General features: G+C 47.7%; 1 protein-coding gene across 1 annotated transcript in view; it reads right to left on the reverse strand.

Moving 5' to 3' along the window:
* The window catches only part of LOC144737533 (uncharacterized), a 32,789-nt gene extending 21,647 nt beyond the window's left edge, over nucleotides 1-11,142 (reverse strand). Inside the window, exon 1 of the mRNA XM_078620259.1 lies at nucleotides 11,087-11,142. The gene's annotated coding sequence lies outside the window, so the exon portion shown is untranslated. The remainder of the gene's footprint in view (nucleotides 1-11,086) is intronic.
* Between the last annotated feature and the right edge of the window lie 296 nt (nucleotides 11,143-11,438).

Here is an 11,438-nt window from a genome sequence, read left to right on the forward strand (position 1 = left end):
GCCGCACTAAGCCTGTAGCTGTCTGAGCGATTAAAGTTATTTCTGTTTCTCCCAATTTCAATCGATTTTCTAATTAGTCTTTGCCAGTAGTAACTAGTTTTACACAACACTTCCACGTTGTCAAAATCAATTGAGTGTCCCTGTTGGCATGCATGTTCTGCCACTGCCGACAGTTGTGTTTGTGATAGTTTAATATTTCTCTGGTGTTCTTTTAGTCTTACACTAACGTTACGCCCTGTCTGTCCAATATAGCATCTTCCACATACACAATTAATCCGATATACACCCTCTGTTGATAATTTAGGTAATTCGTCTTTAGTGCACGTTACTAGTTGTTGAATTTTGTGTACTGTACCAAATCTTACTGTAATGTTTTGCTTTTGCAAAACACGGGCTAATTTGTCAGTTACTCCTGAGATAAATGGTATTTTTATTGTTTTAATAATCTGATCGCTTTCAGCAGTGTTGCTTTGCGATCGTGATTTGGCTTTTAGTGCTCTGTTAATTTGAGCATTATTGTAGCCATTCTGTCTTAGTGCTTCTTTAACATGTTTAATCTCTCTCACTAGACTTGCACCATCTGACACTGTTTTAGCCCGATGTATGAGCGTCTTGATAAGAGAGGATTTCTGAGCTGGGTGATGATGAGAATCTGCATTCAGATAGGCATCAGTGTGCGTTTGCTTTCTGTAAACACTGTGTTATTTTACCATTTAGGCCATGCCCAAGTAAAATATCCAGGAACGGGAGTGTGTTATTCACCTCCATTTCCATGGTGAACTGAATGGCCAGGTTTTGTGCATTGAGATGATTTAGAAAATCGTTAAGTGTATCTTTACCATGTGGCCAGACAACCAAAGTGTCATCCACATATCTAAACCAAAAGGATGGTTTTAATGTGCTCGAGGCAAGTGCTCTGGTTTCAAAGATTCGAAGGTAATACCAAACGCAGTTAAAATAACACATCACATAAAGTCTTCTAAGGCTAACAAAATACTACACAAAGCTAGTGAATTATTATTAATAGAGAGAATACAACACAACAGGAGTGAATTATCCAACATTTCTGAATCGCTAAAGCATTTACATTTAAATATAAGCAATAGTGTGTCCATGCATGATTGGAATATAATCGATACTATAACACAACAATCGACTGATAATGTGTTTAATCTAACAAATGCTAACCAAATTAACAAATTTTCTAGACTTTACAATAAACAAATCCCGATTAAAAACGAACAATTTAAAAACAAAACCGTAATGAACTTGACTAACACTGATTTAACCACTGACATGATTTCTGTCCTTTCTAAAGGCCTTAACTTTGCCGTTACCCCACGCACAATTCCAGTGGATGAGATCATTGCTGAGGTAGAATCAGCAGTAAGACTCCTTCCACATAATGAGGCAGAGATGACTAGACACGAGGTTGCCAAAATTATTGAGAATAGTAAAGTACCTAAAGTAAATATTAGCTCGAACGAGGCAAAAGCCTTAAGAGAGCTTCGTCTAAACAAAGATATTCAAATCCTAGCAGCTGACAAGGGCCGCACTACAGTAGTGATGTCACGAGCCGATTATGATAATAAAATTAAAGATTTATTAGAGGAAAGTACCTACATTAAAATTAAACGAGATCCAACTAATACTTTGGAACGTAAGACTACTGCAATCATTGCAAATTCATTAATCCCCAAAAATGAGCAATTCCTAATTAAGCCAATGGGTTCAAAACCACCTAGACTGTATGGGCTACTAAAGATCCATAAAGTCGGCATCCCTTTACGACCTATAGTCAGTACAATTGGCTCTGCCACATATAAATGAGCAAAATATGTAACTAAACAAATACAGCCTTACATCGGTAGGACATCATCATTTATAAGAAATTCAGAACATCTTGTGAATATGATCAAAGATATTAAACTTAACCCTAATGATATTTTGGTGAGTTTTGATGTGATTTCGCTATTCACTAAGGTTCCAGTGAGCGAGTCGCTTAAATTACTTGATACACTGGTAAAGAATACAGGTTTACCAAAAGATATTCCGAAACTCGCAGACCATTCTTTAAATAACACTTACTTCTTATGGAGAGGCGAATTCTTTAAACAAAGGGAGGGAGCAGCAATGGGCTCTCCTTTATCTCCTGCTATAGCAAATTTGTACATGGAAAACTTTGAAACCAGAGCACTTGCCTCGAGCACATTAAAACCATCCTTTTGGTTTAGATATGTGGATGACACTTTGGTTGTCTGGCCACATGGTAAAGATACACTTAACGATTTTCTAAATCATCTCAATGCACAAAACCCGGCCATTCAGTTCACCATGGAAATGGAGGTGAATAACACACTCCCGTTCCTGGATATTTTACTTGGGCATGGCCTAAATGGTAAAATAACACACAGTGTTTACAGAAAGCAAACGCACACTGATGCCTATCTGAATGCAGATTCTCATCATCACCCAGCTCAGAAATCCTCTCTTATCAAGACGCTCATACATCGGGCTAAAACATTGTCAGATGGTGAAAGTCTAGTGAGAGAGATTAAACATGTTAAAGAAGCACTAAGACAGAATGGCTACAATAATGCTCAAATTAACAGAGCACTAAAAGCCAAATATCGATCGCAAAGCAACACTGCTGAAAGCGATCAGATTATTAAAACAATAAAAATACCATTTATCTCAGGAGTAACTGACAAATTAGCCCGTGTTTTGCAAAAGCAAAACATTACAGTAAGATTTGGTACAGTACACAAAATTCAACAACTAGTAACGTGCACTAAAGACGAATTACCTAAATTATCAACAGAGGGTGTATATCGGATTAATTGTGTATGTGGCAGATGCTATATTGGACAAACAAGGTGTAACGTTAGTGTAAGACTAAAAGAACACCAGAGAAATATTAAACTATCACAAACACAACTGTCGGCAGTGGCAGAACATGCATGCCAACAGGGACACTCAATTGATTTTGACAACGTGGAAGTGTTGTGTAAAACTAGTTACTACTGGCAAAGACTAATTAGAGAATTGATTGAAATTGAGAGAAACAGAAATAACTTTAATCGCTCAGACAGCTACAGGCTTAGTGCGGCCTGGAAGCGTATTATTAAATAAGATACATTACAATTCCTTATAAGGGAAACAGACACTAACTGATTACTACTGTAGCATAATCACAATAAAACACATTCCAAATGATTACTAATCTACAACTCGCATCGTAACAATAGCCTGATTACTAATCTAGTATATAATTACAATCACTCCCCCCTTGAATCTTTGCACCTGATGAGTTAATGAGTTAATGATGACGTCACCCTGCTGCTGCTCTATATAAGAACGGGAGACACAGCAGAGCCTCACCATTCTGGCGAATTGCCCGATGAGGGGGAAACTGCCCTGGCTTGCCAGGGGAGACACCAGGAGCATCGAGGTGATCCTCCCAGCCCGTCCGGATCTCAAGTGAGACCTAGCCACCAGCCCCGAGGCCTGCGAGGGCCCTGACCGTGTGGCCAGGGATGACCACGCTGCCAAGAAGCGGGGACTGCTGGAGAATGGAGACGGAAATCGCAACAGACGAAGAGGGGAAACGGCGAGAGTCAAGGACCACGAGGGCCACCCGAGTTGCTGAAGGAGACCGGGATGACCGAGCCGCCCAGCTTATGCTCGCAGCAGATGAAAAGGAAGCAGGGAGTGCGTCAAGAGAAATGAATGCCACCTGCACTGCTGAGGGAGCATGGGACGACAGAGTCGGCCAGACGGTGACTGCAGGAGACAAGAAGAAGACGCGACGAAAGCAGAGGGCCACCGACACCACCTACGCTGCCGGAGGGGACTGGGGCAACCAGACCGACCCGCTGGCAGCAGGGGGATGCGTGGAGGAGGCATGGAGACGGATGGAGGGGAACGTGGCGGAGGCAAGGCAGAAGGAGAGGATGGAGGAACTGGATGGGAGGGCGGGAGCTGATGGAGTGGGTGAGGGAGGCCGAGGAGAAAAAGGTACGGCGTCCGGACGCAGAGATGCGGGTGCCCCCGAGCGGAGGGTGGGGAACGAAGCCAGAGAGACGCCAGCAACCCTGGGGCAGGGGGAGGCCCGGAGGGAGAACGCGACAGTGGACGCTGGACTGGTGGGAGCTGGGAGGCCCCGGGAACGAGACGGGAAATGGCGAGGCGGGGCAGGGGTGAGTCTGACACCACCTCATGTCAAACGACATAATTGCGTCAGAGTAATGATGAAGGACGAGGTAGCAGAAGAAGTGACCATCGACCGAGCAACCTTTGTACGGTCAATAATGATGGGCTTGCTACAAATAGAGCCGACAGACTTGTACTGTTTGATAACTCTGCCGGGAGGGAGGGCGTTTGATGTAAGCTTCAACTCAAGCCCCCTGCTACAAAGATTTATGACCCGCTTCGAGGAAAAGGCGGAGGAGAAGCCATTGATATCAATGAAGCTACAACTGTTATCAGAGCTGGACACGAAGGTGGTGACTATTTTCCTATACAATGAAGCCCTACATGACCACGACGTGGAGGTCTGGCTAAGACAGCACTGCTCGGTACTGTCGGGCTGTAAAAAGGTGAGGGACTCAGTGGGGATATGGACAGGGGCAAGACAATGGAGGGTGCGGCTGAAAACAGAGGGAGGGACCTTGAGACACATCCCGAGTGCCCTGAACATAGGTGGCAACCGGGGATATGTTGTGTATGCCGGACAACCTAAACTGTGTAGGAGGTGTGGGGGCAGCGGTCACCTGCCCGCAGTGTGCAAGACAAAAGTCTGCTATAGATGCAAGGCACTGGACCACGAGGTAGAAGAATGCAGTGTTCCGGCACAATGTAACCTCTGTGGTAGCCGAGAACATCTGTACAAAAATTGTCCGGAGTCGTACGCCAACAAGGTTAGGGCGTATAGGGTAGGAGGAGCGAGGGATGAGGAAGGGGGTGGGACCAAACTGGACCCGGATAAGGAACTGGTGAGGGAAGGACGTGGGGAGGTGGCTGAGCAGCAGCCACCAGCAACGGACGGAGGGGGAGAAGGGGAGAGGCATGCAAAAAGAGCAGAATCGACATCGAGCGAGCAGGAAGAGGGGCTGGCGGGGGAGGGGAGCGACGGCATGGGCAGCATCTCCGAGACGACCGTGGAAGACTGGGCGGAGGCGGTGGAGGAGGATGAAGAAAAAGGGGAACGACAGCAGGAGGAAGGCGGCAGCGAGACATGGGAGGGACCAATCGGAAGGAAAAGGAGGATACGGAGAGCCCCAAAAAGAGGTGCCCCTTCAGGCAGCACGGAATCCTCGGACTCCTCGCCGGACACAGAGGCCTCGAGGGAGGGGATGGAGGAAAGGGTGGAGAGCCGGCGCAGGGGGAAACCCTTGAGAACAAGGGGCAAAATGAAATTGCGGGAACTGGCGAATGAAGACGGTTACGGAGGGCGAGCGGAGAAGGCCACTTCGGACTGAGACACATCCCAACATGGAACTATCCGTGGCGTCCGTAAATGTGAGGAGCTTGAAGGGAAAGGGGAGGAGAGGAGCAATAATACAACTGCTACAGGCTACCAAGTGGGAGGTGGTCTTCCTCCAGGAATGCCACCTACCATACACCCTGGGCCGGGAGGAGCTGTTGGAGAGCTGGGATGGCTACTACTTTTGGTCCGGGAGTAATGAAAATCGATGCACGGGGGTGGTTACCCTCCTAGGCAGGAGGGGTATACAGATAGTCGGGTCCCAAGAGGTGATCCCGGGCCGCCTCCATTATGTGGACGTGTCTTATGGAGAGGCAGACCTGAGACTAATAAATGTGTACGCCCCCACGACGTGCACAGAAAGAGTGGACCTATGGAATAATGTAGCGACCCTACTCGTGACGAGACGGCAAGTCATAATGGGGGGTGATTTTTAACTGCCCGTTGTGCCTGGCAGACCTATTATCGGTGGCTGGGAGGAGGAGGCTCGACCCTTCCTCTAGGAAGTTGAAGGAGCTGATAGAGGATTTTAAAATGACTGACACCTTCAGAAAGGTACACCCGGTGAGACCGGGATACACGTGGTCAGATAAGGGCGGTAGAACGCAATCACGAATAGATTTCATCTTTGTGTCTGCCAATGTGAAGGTGGATGGAGCAGACCTGGAACCCTTCCCCTTGTCAGATCACAATTTGGTGAAGGCAAAGCTCGGTATTCCAGGTGGCCTGAAGATGGGGAAGGGAACCTGGAAAATGAATGTAAGCCTGTTGGAAGACAGAAGGGTCGTGGAAGACTTTGTAAGGAAGTACGAAGACTGGACGACCCTGCAGGAATGCTTTGCCACGAGGGTGGAGTGGTGGAGCATGGTGAAGGGCCGGATAAAGGCCCTCTTCCAGACACATAGTAGGAGGAGTGTAAACAGGGAACTGCAGCTGTGGAACGCTAGAATCGAGAAGAAGCACAGGTTACTTGAGCTGGGATTCCCGGTGGGTGAGGATATACGGAGATTGAAGGGAAGGTTATCCTCGGTATTGGAGAAAAGAGTCAAACAAATGGCATACAGGGCAAGGGTCAGGGCAACGGAACAGGGAGAGAAATGTACGAGTTTCTTCTTTAAGAAATGCAAGGCAGGAGACAACACACTTAGGGAATTGGTGAGTCCGGTCAGAGGCAGGCAGGCAACGACAGAGGGTATGATAGAGATAGCGGAGGAGTACTATGGGGAGTTGTATGGGAGGAAGGGAACGGATAAGGGAATAAGGGAGGCACTACTAGGAGAGCTAAGACATGAGGTTAAGAACCCAGAGGTACTGGGAGGGAGGATCCAGATGGAGGAAGTGGAGGAGGCAGTGAGGAGGCAGAATAAGAATAGGACGCCAGGACTGGATGGAATTCCAGCAGAATTCTATATTACATTCTGGGATTTAATGAAAGGGGACATGCTGCAGATGTATAGGGAAATGCTGGAGGGCAGACTGGTGCCAGAAGAAATGTGTGAGGGGCTCATCACACTGATGTATAAGAAGGGGGACCGGAGAGAGTTGGGAAACTGGCGTCCAGTTACGCTCCTGAACTCGGACTACAAGATTATGGCAAAAATAGCTGCGACGCGCCTGGGGAAGGTGGTGGAGGGAGTAGTCGAACCCGACCAGACGTGTGCGGTGCCAGGAAGAAGGATTTCGGACTCCCTGATTTTATTAAGGGAGGCAATAGAGGTAGAAGGAGAGAGGGGATGCCCCCTAGGGCTTCTTAGCCTGGATCTTGAGAAAGCTTTCGACCGCCTCTCGCACGAGTATATGTTCGCAGTGTTGGAAAAAATAGGAGTGAGGGGATCCATGGTCGATTGGGTGAGGCGTCTTTACCAAGGGCTCAAGACCAGACTACTGATAAATGGGGAGCTCTCGGAGACAATTCCAGTAGAGTCAGGGGTGAGACAGGGGTGCCCGATGTCCGCGGTTCTATTTGTAATGTGTATGGAACCCCTTGCACAGGCAATGAGAAACAATGAGGAGATCAAGGGAGTGACCATCCCCGGGAATAAGGAACAGGGGAAGGTGGCGCTATATATGGATGACGTAGTCGTGCTCTGTAGGGACGTGGCATCAGTGTGGGGGGCCATGAAGGAGACGAACCGCTTCGGCCTGGCCTCCGGCTTGAAGGTGAACGCGAGGAAGAGCGAATTGATGGCCTTCGGGGACCCGAGACTATTTGAGGGCCGGCCGCCTGAGTTGGGGATAAAGACGGAGGAAGTCAAGGTCTTGGGAGTGTCCTTTTGCCGAGAGAGGTCGGCGGAACGAAACTGGGACGGGAGGATAAAGCAGGTAAAGGGACAGTTAGGCAAGTGGGCCGGGAGACGGCTCACAATGGAAGGGAGGATTCTGGTAGTGAGGGTGGTGGTTTTACCAACACTCAACTACCTCGCATATGTGTACCCGCCAGGTAGGAGGGAGGCAAGAATCCTGGAATCGCTGTTGTTTCAATTCATTTGGGGAGGCGGGATGGATAGAGTGAAGAGGGTGGTGATGTGTAAACGCGTCGAGAACGGGGGGAAGGGTGCCCCAAATATTGCACGTGTGCTGTCCTCAATTTTTGTGTGCAACACTTTGAGGTTATTCTTTTCCGAAGAGCCCCGGGGGAAGGCCACTTGTTATTTAAGGTATCGCCTGATGTGGCTCCTGAGGGGGCTTGGGATGACCCAATTACCGGCGGGCACGCCCTTGGCCTGGCCACAAGGATGGTTGAATGCGGCGGTGGGTGACTACATAAAAGAGTACAATTTGAGTCAGAGAGAGGGACCGTGGAACTCCAAGGAGGTATTGGCCAAAGTAAACGAAGGGGAGGCCTGTGAGGGGGTGATGGGCGCGAAGAGGACTATGTACCGTCAAGTGTGGAGGAACACTTCATCAATAGCGCTCACAAAAGAACAGAGATCTGTCCTGGTTGGCGGTGTGGGATAGATTGGAGACGAGGGGCTTCATGTTTTCTCGCCGAATGGCACGTTCGCCCAAATGCCCGAGGGGCTGCAACACAGATGAGGACGCGGTGCACGTCATGGTGAAGTGTCCCTTCGCACAGGAGGTGTGGAGACTGAGCAGTCCGCTGTTGTCCTGGTTTTACCCATCGCAGGTGATAAGTCGGGACATTATGTGGGGAGTCTTAAGGGAGGTGCGGGGAGATGACAGAGATCGAACGTGGGCCATAATAGGCGTGACAAAGGAGGCCTTGTGGGGAGCTCGCAGAAAAGAGTTGGATGGGTCCCCTATATCACCGTTGGAGGTGTGCTACTGGGCGAGGAGGTTGCTAGAAAGGGTGATGGAAGTAGACCGGGTTAGGCTGGGATACAAGGCCGCAGGTGTGAAGTGGAAGTGGCCCCTACCCGGGGTGGGGTAGCGAGGGGACCGGCGGGTATAGGGAAGGGATAGTGAAGGATGGCCATGCACATTTTAGCCGGCCTGCTAAGTCGTGTGGGCGAGGAATGTACGTGTTCGATCGGGGGAAGGCGATGTGATGGAGCAGCGCATGGGTGAATGGTGGTGATGAATGTGAATAAGGGGAACGGGGCGGTGTGCGTTATGGCGGTGAGCTTTTTTGTTGCATTGTATGTGGATGGAGCCCGCGGATGTGACGGAGACTCGAAGGGGCCAACCGGGGCGCCCGGAAAGGAGTGGTTTTCAGTACTCTCTTTGGTTTTCCTTGTACCCGCTGAGAAGTTAATAAAAACCTTTAAATCGCAATTACCAGCGAAACGTCGTACTCAAATTGTAAATGTTGTGGCTTCAACACACCGGTGGGCTAAAGCAGTGAACTATTTGTCTTTTGTCAACGTGACACATTTTTACTGATTGGCCGTGTCGGGTGGTGGAGGGTTACGACACATTTATAAATAACGCGATCTAAACCCAAAAACGTTGATTATGAATAACATTGGTCGCGAAAGCCTACGTGTTAAACTTTATTATTTTATCTTTAGACGTGACTTAACCGAAATAACCAAATAATAATTCATTTGCAAAATTCAATAATTGTAATAAAGCCAGCATGGCAAGACATTACTCTAATGTTTGATTACTGAGAGTTGAGCTAAGCCGGTTAACTTAGTTATTATTGGAAAAATACTATACTTCCGATTAAGTTTGTGCATGAGTGGGGAGCGGTAGTGCAACGATTAGCGTGCTACGCTATGAACCCAGTGAGCCGATTTATATTCCTACAGAGCCAAGCCACAACATTGGGCTGTCACCTGATGAAGTCTGTTGAAATTACAGCAGAATCTCGGAGATTGAACGCACCAGAACTCGAACAAAATCGGTGTTAGAACGATATTTCCGACCATTTTTTCCCTGGAAACCGAACGAAATTCGGAGGTCGAAGGGGAAATCGCGACTTGAAAGAACCTGTACGGCTGAGACGTGTATGGCCAGCATGCATGACGCTTACCCAGACAAACGTTTTACCGTGTGAGAGGCTCAGTTAACGCGTAGCTCTCACGCAGTGCAGACCCGCAAAACATCGTTCCTTAACTTTTTAGTTAATTTCCTTTATTTTAGTGTTTTTTTGGTGTTTATCCATACACAATGTCTCCTAAGAAGGTTAGTGGTAGTGAAGTTCAATGTTCATTTATTCCATATATTTATTCATTTATTCCATTTATTGTTTCTTATTTTTGTATGATTTTATTCATGTAATTACTGTAAACTTCGTGTAAAAATGGGTTATGATAGCTTTCTTGCGTCTGGAACCAATTAATGTCATTAACATTAATTCTTATGGGGAAAATAAATTCGGTGTTCGAACAAATCGGTGTTCGAATGGCCTTCTGGAACGAATTAAGTTCGATCCCCGGGGATACACTGTACTGTCAAAACGTCGTACTCGGATTGTAAATGTTGTGGCTTGGCTCTCCAACACACCGATATGCTGTACTAGTACACTACACTATACACTACACTACTATACAGTATACACTACACGACACACTAGTGCTGTACTAGTGACGCATTGGCCACGTTCTGTTTATGTGACAACCCTTGCTAATTGGCTGTGTCGGGTGGTGGCGGGGTTAACGGCACATTTATTTATTTACGCGATCTAACCCAAACAAATCTGTATTATGGCTGTATATTTGGAGTTTGCGTATCTCTCTCTCCGTGGTCACGTGGACTTTCCTCCGGATCCTGCGGTTTCCCCTGCACATTTAGAGTCAACATCACCACGCGTTTAGAGTATTTGACCGATAAACATTTCCACACGTTGATAAGCCCACTGTGTTGTGGGCAGGTCGCTTCTGAAAACGAGCAGTGTAGCTCAAGTAGGCTATGCCTGGTAAAATAAAAAAACGTAGAAATATTAAAAATAAAACAGAGTTTCAAAGTAGTGAGCCAGGTGAAGACAAATTCAACTTAAGCAGAGGATTAAAGCAAATGCAATCAGACGAGGGCAGGAGGCAAGGCCCCGCGTTGTAATGTTCCAACCTGGACATCGATTTCATACTCGCTGCTACTCAATTGATATCCCTACGCGGAAGAAGGAGCGAGGCTCTACCTGGGTTCACAACAACAACAACCACCACCACAACGACCACCACGATGTCAACTTCTCACCTCTGATCTCAGTGCGCGAGCGTGCGCGGAGCGACAGCTTCCTGGTATGTCGTGACGTCATGCGGCAGCAGGTGACATGACGTCACTTGCGGGGTTCACACAATCCCCCTCCCCAAACGAGCAGCAGGGTAACTGAATAAATTATGATAATGTCGGGGCTCATTAACACTTAGTGGCGAATGGCGGTTGTTGTTCTTGTTACTGTGTGTGTACAGGCTGTTTGTATACTGTGTGGGTAATCTGTGTACTCTCTGTGTGTACATGGTGTGTGTAGTATGCCTTGTGGCTACACTGCGTGTGTACACTGTGTGTGGGTGGTCCGAATCAGTCAGGCGGCATTGTCATTTCATCG

The sequence above is a fragment of the Lampetra planeri genome, chromosome 71 (genome assembly GCF_965212315.1).
Source record: "Lampetra planeri chromosome 71, kcLamPlan1.2.h2, whole genome shotgun sequence".
Taxonomy (NCBI): domain Eukaryota; kingdom Metazoa; phylum Chordata; class Hyperoartia; order Petromyzontiformes; family Petromyzontidae; genus Lampetra; species Lampetra planeri.